The sequence below is a fragment of the Lactuca sativa genome, chromosome 3 (assembly GCF_002870075.4).
Source record: "Lactuca sativa cultivar Salinas chromosome 3, Lsat_Salinas_v11, whole genome shotgun sequence".
Classification (NCBI taxonomy): Eukaryota; Viridiplantae; Streptophyta; class Magnoliopsida; order Asterales; family Asteraceae; genus Lactuca; species Lactuca sativa.
This window is the reverse complement of record NC_056625.2, coordinates 34,519,207-34,526,779: the sequence shown is the minus strand read 5'-3', so window position 1 is coordinate 34,526,779 and position 7,573 is coordinate 34,519,207.

The window sequence follows — 7,573 nt, the reverse complement described above, 5'->3', positions numbered from 1 at the left end:
CTCTCTCATATCAGATGACTAGAAGGCATTTTTTTATCAAGGGTTTTTTCTAGAATTCATTAGGAATCATCTTGGAAACATTTTAGTTTTAATTATAAGTTGATTAATATTTTCATTTCTATTTCTAGACTTTGGATTCAAGCTTTAGCCATGTTCAGATGAAGCCCGTTCATTATGATTTTGTAGTAAGATTGTCTTTATGCTTTTAATCATGTGATTTGATGTTATGTTCATGATTCTATCGAGCAATTCTAGTTTTATTTTAACCTAATGTTTGATTTAATGTTGGTTCATGTTGGCCACTAGAATTAGGGTTATTTCATTCTCGTTATTCAACTTATGGAATCTGTAATCATTTTATGAATTGAAATTAAAGTACAAACATCATTGGTTCTATGATGGGATTAACTTTGATGTAAATTACAAATGCATGGTTTTATGTTACCGAGCTTATGAGCAATATTGAACATTGTTGGGAACATTCACATTAATCTTATTGCGGTTTTTCAGTCTAATTCTAAGAGCTTGTTTGTGTTAGATTAGTAACGTTAGGTTTAATTCAAAGAGCTTATTTTGATCCAGCTTAGATAGATTAAGGCTTAACTTTATCACGTGATTAAATTACATGACACATGAGTTTACTATGGGATCGAAACCATTTTATTATCTAGTTACAAAATCTTTAATTGCATGCGTCTAGTTCTAATTTCTACAAATGTGACTTTAATACCTTACACAAACATATATAAGCTTTTGTCTCATGCCCCTGTAGATCAACTCTGCTTACCTTGTATTACCTTTTAGTGCAAAGTAACAGTGTTTTTGGAGTTCATATTGTATCCCTTTATTTGTTGGGTTTGACATCCTAACAAATTGGTGTCGTTGTTGGGGACATGGTGTTATTAATTGTTTATGCCAAGATCTTTTCGTGTGTGTGTGTGTGTGTGTGTATATATATATATATATATATATATATATATATATATATATATATATATATATATATATCATTTCCAGTAGATTCGGAGATTGAGAAGACACTTAAGAATATCAAGAAGCAAGCCAAGCTTCGGAAGAGGCAACCGGATTCCAAAACTTCTTCTTCATCCACCCCTTCGGTCATAAACATTTGAGAGTACATACCTCTCTCAGGTGTATCAGAAACATAAAACCTTTCACTATCACCTCAACCATACTTATCCAATGAATCCACACCACCACATTCTCCTACCCATTTCACTGAACCTGATACTTCAATCCCAACTCCTACCCTGGGAGACCATGGCAATATCAACAATTGTCTTCCTCTAAGTCCACCAATTAAACAAACATTCATCAATGGTCAACACAAGATGTTACCCAACAACCATTGTACATTACCTATCCCGCTGCAATAAATTTTAAACTCAAATCTGGACTCATCCACTTGTTGCCTACCACTATGTTGAGAAAGAAGACCCATACAAATTCCTTAAGGAATTTCACGCTGTTTGTATGGGAATGAAACCATATGAAGTTACTAAAGATCAAATCAAGCTAAAGGGCATCGCCCTTTGCTTTTCAAGACTATGCTAAGGAGTGGTTATATGACTTACCACTAGGATTGGTCCCAACATGGAATGAACTTGCACGGATGTTGTTGGACAAATATTTTCCAGAAATGAGAGCGTCGGGCCTACGCATGAAAATTATTGATATTAAAAAGCAGAAAATAATGGATCTACACACTTACTGGGAACGATCTAAGAAACTATGTTCAAGATGCCCGAAGTATGGAATTTCATATTGCCAATTGCTACAGTATTTATGTGAAGGAATGTCACCTTGGCAGAGAAGATTACTCAATGCATCAAGTGGATGATATATAGTTGACAGGACTCCTACTGAAATCATAGCTCTTATCAAGAATATGGCAGAAGAATTTGAGCATACAACTCAAGAAGAGGAATAGTACATAGATGCACCAAAAGAAGTGAAAGAAGTTAATACTCCAAAAAGCAAATGTCAACTTTTTGAGTTGACTAATGTTATTATGATGCTTGCCAAGGATAAGGGTGTGCAACCAATGGTTAGACCTTGTGGTATTTATACCCAAGTAAGACACCCCACTAATATCTGTCTGATGTTACAAGAGTATATGGAAGCAATTCAAGCTATGGGAGGATTTTCAAGTCAACAACAAAACAACTTTCAACCGTGGAGTAACCAAATTAGGGACACCAACCTGATGTCAACTTCCATCCAATGCCACCACAATCTTATCAACATAGACCTCCATTTCAAAATAAAATGCATAACTAACCCAATTTCCAGCCTCATCATCAACCTCATCACCAATTTTATTTCCATCCTTAAAACATGCAACAAGGAAGTAGTTTAAGTAGTTCGAGAATTTCTTTGGAAGATATTGTCAAGAGTTTATCTAATAGTACTCAATCATTCCAAAGTGAAACCAAGGCAAGTATCAAGAGTTTGTAGCAAAAAATGGCTCAACTTGCCACATCTATGTGTAAATTATAGACTCAAGGAAAATTACACGCAAAAATAGAGAATAATCTAAAACATAATGCATGTGTCATCACTTTGAGGAATGGTAAAGAATATGGAAATACAAGTACGGTTAAGGAAGAAGAAGAGACGGAGTTAGAGAAAGAAAATGAGAAGTCTAAAATTTCTTCAAAGCAGACACCAATTGAAGTAAAGGTTACCCCCCCTCCTTTTCCTACAAGGTTAAGTAAATCAAAGTGTGAAAGAGAATATAATGAAATCATAGATATGTTCAAAAAAGTTTAGGTTAACATCCCTCTTTTAGATACACTAAAACAAGATCCAAGATATGAAAAGTTCCTTAAGGAACTTTGTACATCTAAAAAGAAAATGAAAGGAAATGAAACCGTAAAGGTTTGGGAAAATGTATATGCGGTACTACAAAATAGGTTGCTCCAAAAATGCAAAGATCCAAGAGTTTTCACGTTTCCTTGCAAATTAGGGAATCTTCATGTACCTCGTGCGATATGCAACCTTGGAGCCTCTATTAGTGTTTTACCATACCCTTGCTATATGTAACATTCGAAAATACGAAGGTAAATATTTCATCTTTAAAACAACCAAAACTTCAATTTATCATCTACTCAAATCCTTAAAAATGTTTTATAATATAAACCAGTTATCATAGTACAATCCCAAAATCTCAAGTTTGTGGAAAATATACGTGTATGCGCTGCGATCAAGTCAGGCCCTTCCTTTTCGAACGAGATGTACCTGAAACCATACACAACAACTGTAAGCACAAAGCTTAGTGAGTTCCCTAGAATACCACATACCATACATAACATACGATTCATACATATCAATCATGCAATAAGAGGTGCTATGTGTCAACCATAGTCTTGCCATTATGCCACGAGTTGTATCATGGTATTTTCTTGCCAGGACGGGGGCCAAAACCCTAGGTCTTATAGACAAGTTCTAGGAGCGACCTCTTTGTCTTCCATCTAAGCATCACAAAGACAAATAGCATACAATTTACAACTACTTATCTAATTAACTGTCAGAGTCCAAACTCTGATCTTGCATACAGGTTTGTCAGGAGTCACCTCCGGGTCTTTCATACAAATGCCAGGGGCCACCCTTGGTCTTCCAATAACATAAACCAAATGGGCCAACATTGGTGCCTTTGACCCCTAGTACAATGAGGAGACTCACCTCAAACATCTGAAACTAAAAATAAATCTCTGACTGAAGATCCGCTAAGATCCCCGCACTATCAATCACAAATAACATCCAATTAATGACTGGGTCCCGAATCACACTAAGAGTCCAAATCAGGGTAAAAGACCCTTTTACCCTTCCTCTAACTTGGACCAAGGACAAGGCCTAATCTAGATGACCTAAAAGCCCAAAATCTAACACAAGAACTTAACGCCCAAATATGGACCAATTTTCCAAATTAGGTCAAATCCCCTTCACGGGCCTTCAACTAAGAGAGTCCAAAAAGTCTCAATAGCCTAACCATAAAATCTAGATAACCCAACATGGAAAAAGAAAACCAAGCCGATCCTAGCCCAAAGTCGAAGCCCAAAGCAATGAAATCCAAGCTTGCTGAGTACGCGGGGCGTACTCTGCCTGTACGCTCAACATACATCATGAAAGGCTTGTACGTGCAGCATACAAACTTATACGCCCGACATACTAGCCAATCATTGCCAAATTTTCCAATTCAGCTCTTAACCCAATAAGACTTTGATCCAAACTCAGATCTGACTTCCCCAAGGTGATTAATCACATAAAGTTGCCAAATTTATGTGCATGCATGGCTTAATGCCGATCTAGAGCTCAAACAAGCTTAGTAAATGACTTAATACTTGCATGAGACCAAAACCCCCCATTAAGTTTGCACCTTTATGCACAAGGAACCCTTAACATATGCAACCTTGGAGCCTCTATTAGTGTTTTACCATACCCTTGCTATATGTAACATTCGAAAATACGAAGGTAAATATTTCATCTTTAAAACAACCAAAACTTCAATTTATCATCTACTCAAATCCTTAAAAATGTTTTATAATATAAACCAGTTATCATAGTACAATCCCAAAATCTCAAGTTTGTGGAAAATATACGTGTATGCGCTGCGATCAAGTCAGGCCCTTCCTTTTCGAACGAGATGTACCTGAAACCATACACAACAACTGTAAGCACAAAGCTTAGTGAGTTCCCTAGAATACCACATACCATACATAACATACGATTCATACATATCAATCATGCAATAAGAGGTGCTATGTGTCAACCATAGTCTTGCCATTATGCCACGAGTTGTATCATGGTATTTTCTTGCCAGGACGGGGGCCAAAACCCTAGGTCTTATAGACAAGTTCTAGGAGCGACCTCTTTGTCTTCCATCTAAGCATCACAAAGACAAATAGCATACAATCTACAACTACTTATCTAATTAACTGTCAGAGTCCAAACTCTGATCTTGCATACAGGTTTGTCAGGAGTCACCTCCGGGTCTTTCATACAAATGCCAGGGGCCACCCTTGGTCTTCCAATAACATAAACCAAATGGGCCAGCATTGGTGCCTTTGACCCCTAGTACAATGAGGAGACTCACCTCAAACATCTGAAACTAAAAATAAATCTCTGACTGAAGATCCGCTAAGATCCCCGCACTATCAATCACAAATAACATCCAATTAATGACTGGGTCCCGAATCACACTAAGAGTCCAAATCAGGGTAAAAGACCCTTTTACCCTTCCTCTAACTTGGACCAAGGACAAGGCCTAATCTAGATGACCTAAAAGCCCAAAATCTAACACAAGAACTTAACGCCCAAATATGGACCAATTTTCCAAATTAGGTCAAATCCCCTTCACGGGCCTTCAACTAAGAGAGTCCAAAAAGTCTCAATAGCCTAACCATAAAATCTAGATAACCCAACATGGAAAAAGAAAACCAAGCCGATCCTAGCCCAAAGTCGAAGCCCAAAGCAATGAAATCCAAGCTTGCTGAGTACGCGGGGCGTACTCTGCCTGTACGCTCAACATACATCATGAAAGGCTTGTACGTGCAGCATACAAACTTATACGCCCGCCATACTAGCCAATCATTGCCAAATTTTCCAATTCAGCTCTTAACCCAATAAGACTTTGATCCAAACTCAGATCTGACTTCCCCAAGGTGATTAATCACATAAAGTTGCCAAATTTATGTGCATGCATGGCTTAATGCCGATCTAGAGCTCAAACAAGCTTAGTAAATGACTTAATACTTGCATGAGACCAAAACCCCCCATTAAGTTTGCACCTTTATGCACAAGGAACCCTTAACATATGCAACCTTGGAGCCTCTATTAGTGTTTTACCATACCCTTGCTATATGTAACATTCGAAAATACGAAGGTAAATATTTCATCTTTAAAACAACCAAAACTTCAATTTATCATCTACTCAAATCCTTAAAAATGTTTTATAATATAAACCAGTTATCATAGTACAATCCCAAAATCTCAAGTTTGTGGAAAATATACGTGTATGCGCTGCGATCAAGTCAGGCCCTTCCTTTTCGAACGAGATGTACCTGAAACCATACACAACAACTGTAAGCACAAAGCTTAGTGAGTTCCCTATAATACCACATACCATACATAACATACGATTCATACATATCAATCATGCAATAAGAGGTGCTATGTGTCAACCATAGTCTTGCCATTATGCCACGAGTTGTATCATGGTATTTTCTTGCCAGGACGGGGGCCAAAACCCTAGGTCTTATAGACAAGTTCTAGGAGCGACCTCTTTGTCTTCCATCTAAGCATCACAAAGACAAATAGCATACAATCTACAACTACTTATCTAATTAACTGTCAGAGTCCAAACTCTGATCTTGCATACAGGTTTGTCAGGAGTCACCTCCGGGTCTTTCATACAAATGCCAGGGGCCACCCTTGGTCTTCCAATAACATAAACCAAATGGGCCAGCATTGGTGCCTTTGACCCCTAGTACAATGAGGAGACTCACCTCAAACATCTGAAACTAAAAATAAATCTCTGACTGAAGATCCGCTAAGATCCCCGCACTATCAATCACAAATAACATCCAATTAATGACTGGGTCCCGAATCACACTAAGAGTCCAAATCAGGGTAAAAGACCCTTTTACCCTTCCTCTAACTTGGACCAAGGACAAGGCCTAATCTAGATGACCTAAAAGCCCAAAATCTAACACAAGAACTTAACGCCCAAATATGGACCAATTTTCCAAATTAGGTCAAATCCCCTTCACGGGCCTTCAACTAAGAGAGTCCAAAAAGTCTCAATAGCCTAACCATAAAATCTAGATAACCCAACATGGAAAAAGAAAACCAAGCCGATCCTAGCCCAAAGTCGAAGCCCAAAGCAATGAAATCCAAGCTTGCTGAGTACGCGGGGCGTACTCTGCCTGTACGCTCAACATACATCATGAAAGGCTTGTACGTGCAGCATACAAACTTATACGCCCGACATACTAGCCAATCATTGCCAAATTTTCCAATTCAGCTCTTAACCCAATAAGACTTTGATCCAAACTCAGATCTGACTTCCCCAAGGTGATTAATCACATAAAGTTGCCAAATTTATGTGCATGCATGGCTTAATGCCGATCTAGAGCTCAAACAAGCTTAGTAAATGACTTAATACTTGCATGAGACCAAAACCCCCCATTAAGTTTGCACCTTTATGCACAAGGAACCCTTAACATATCTAAATCTATAAGGCTAAGCTCCAAAAACGTCCTTAATTCCCAACCACCAACCAAAAGGACCAAAATGACCAAAAACATGCCAAGGAGAAGATCTAAGAAATGAAATGGCAAGGTTTGAACTTTATACCTCACAAGCCACCAAAATAGGATGATAAAGGTGGATCTCAAAGCCCTCCTCCAAGGAACAAGTCTTCAAGCTTCTTCTTCTTCTTCTTCTTCTTCTTCTTCTAGATACACAAAACCCTCCACAAAAACTTCACAAGAGTTCAAGATCACCAAACATGGGCTATGGAACAAATTAGGGTTTGTAAGATATGCAGGTT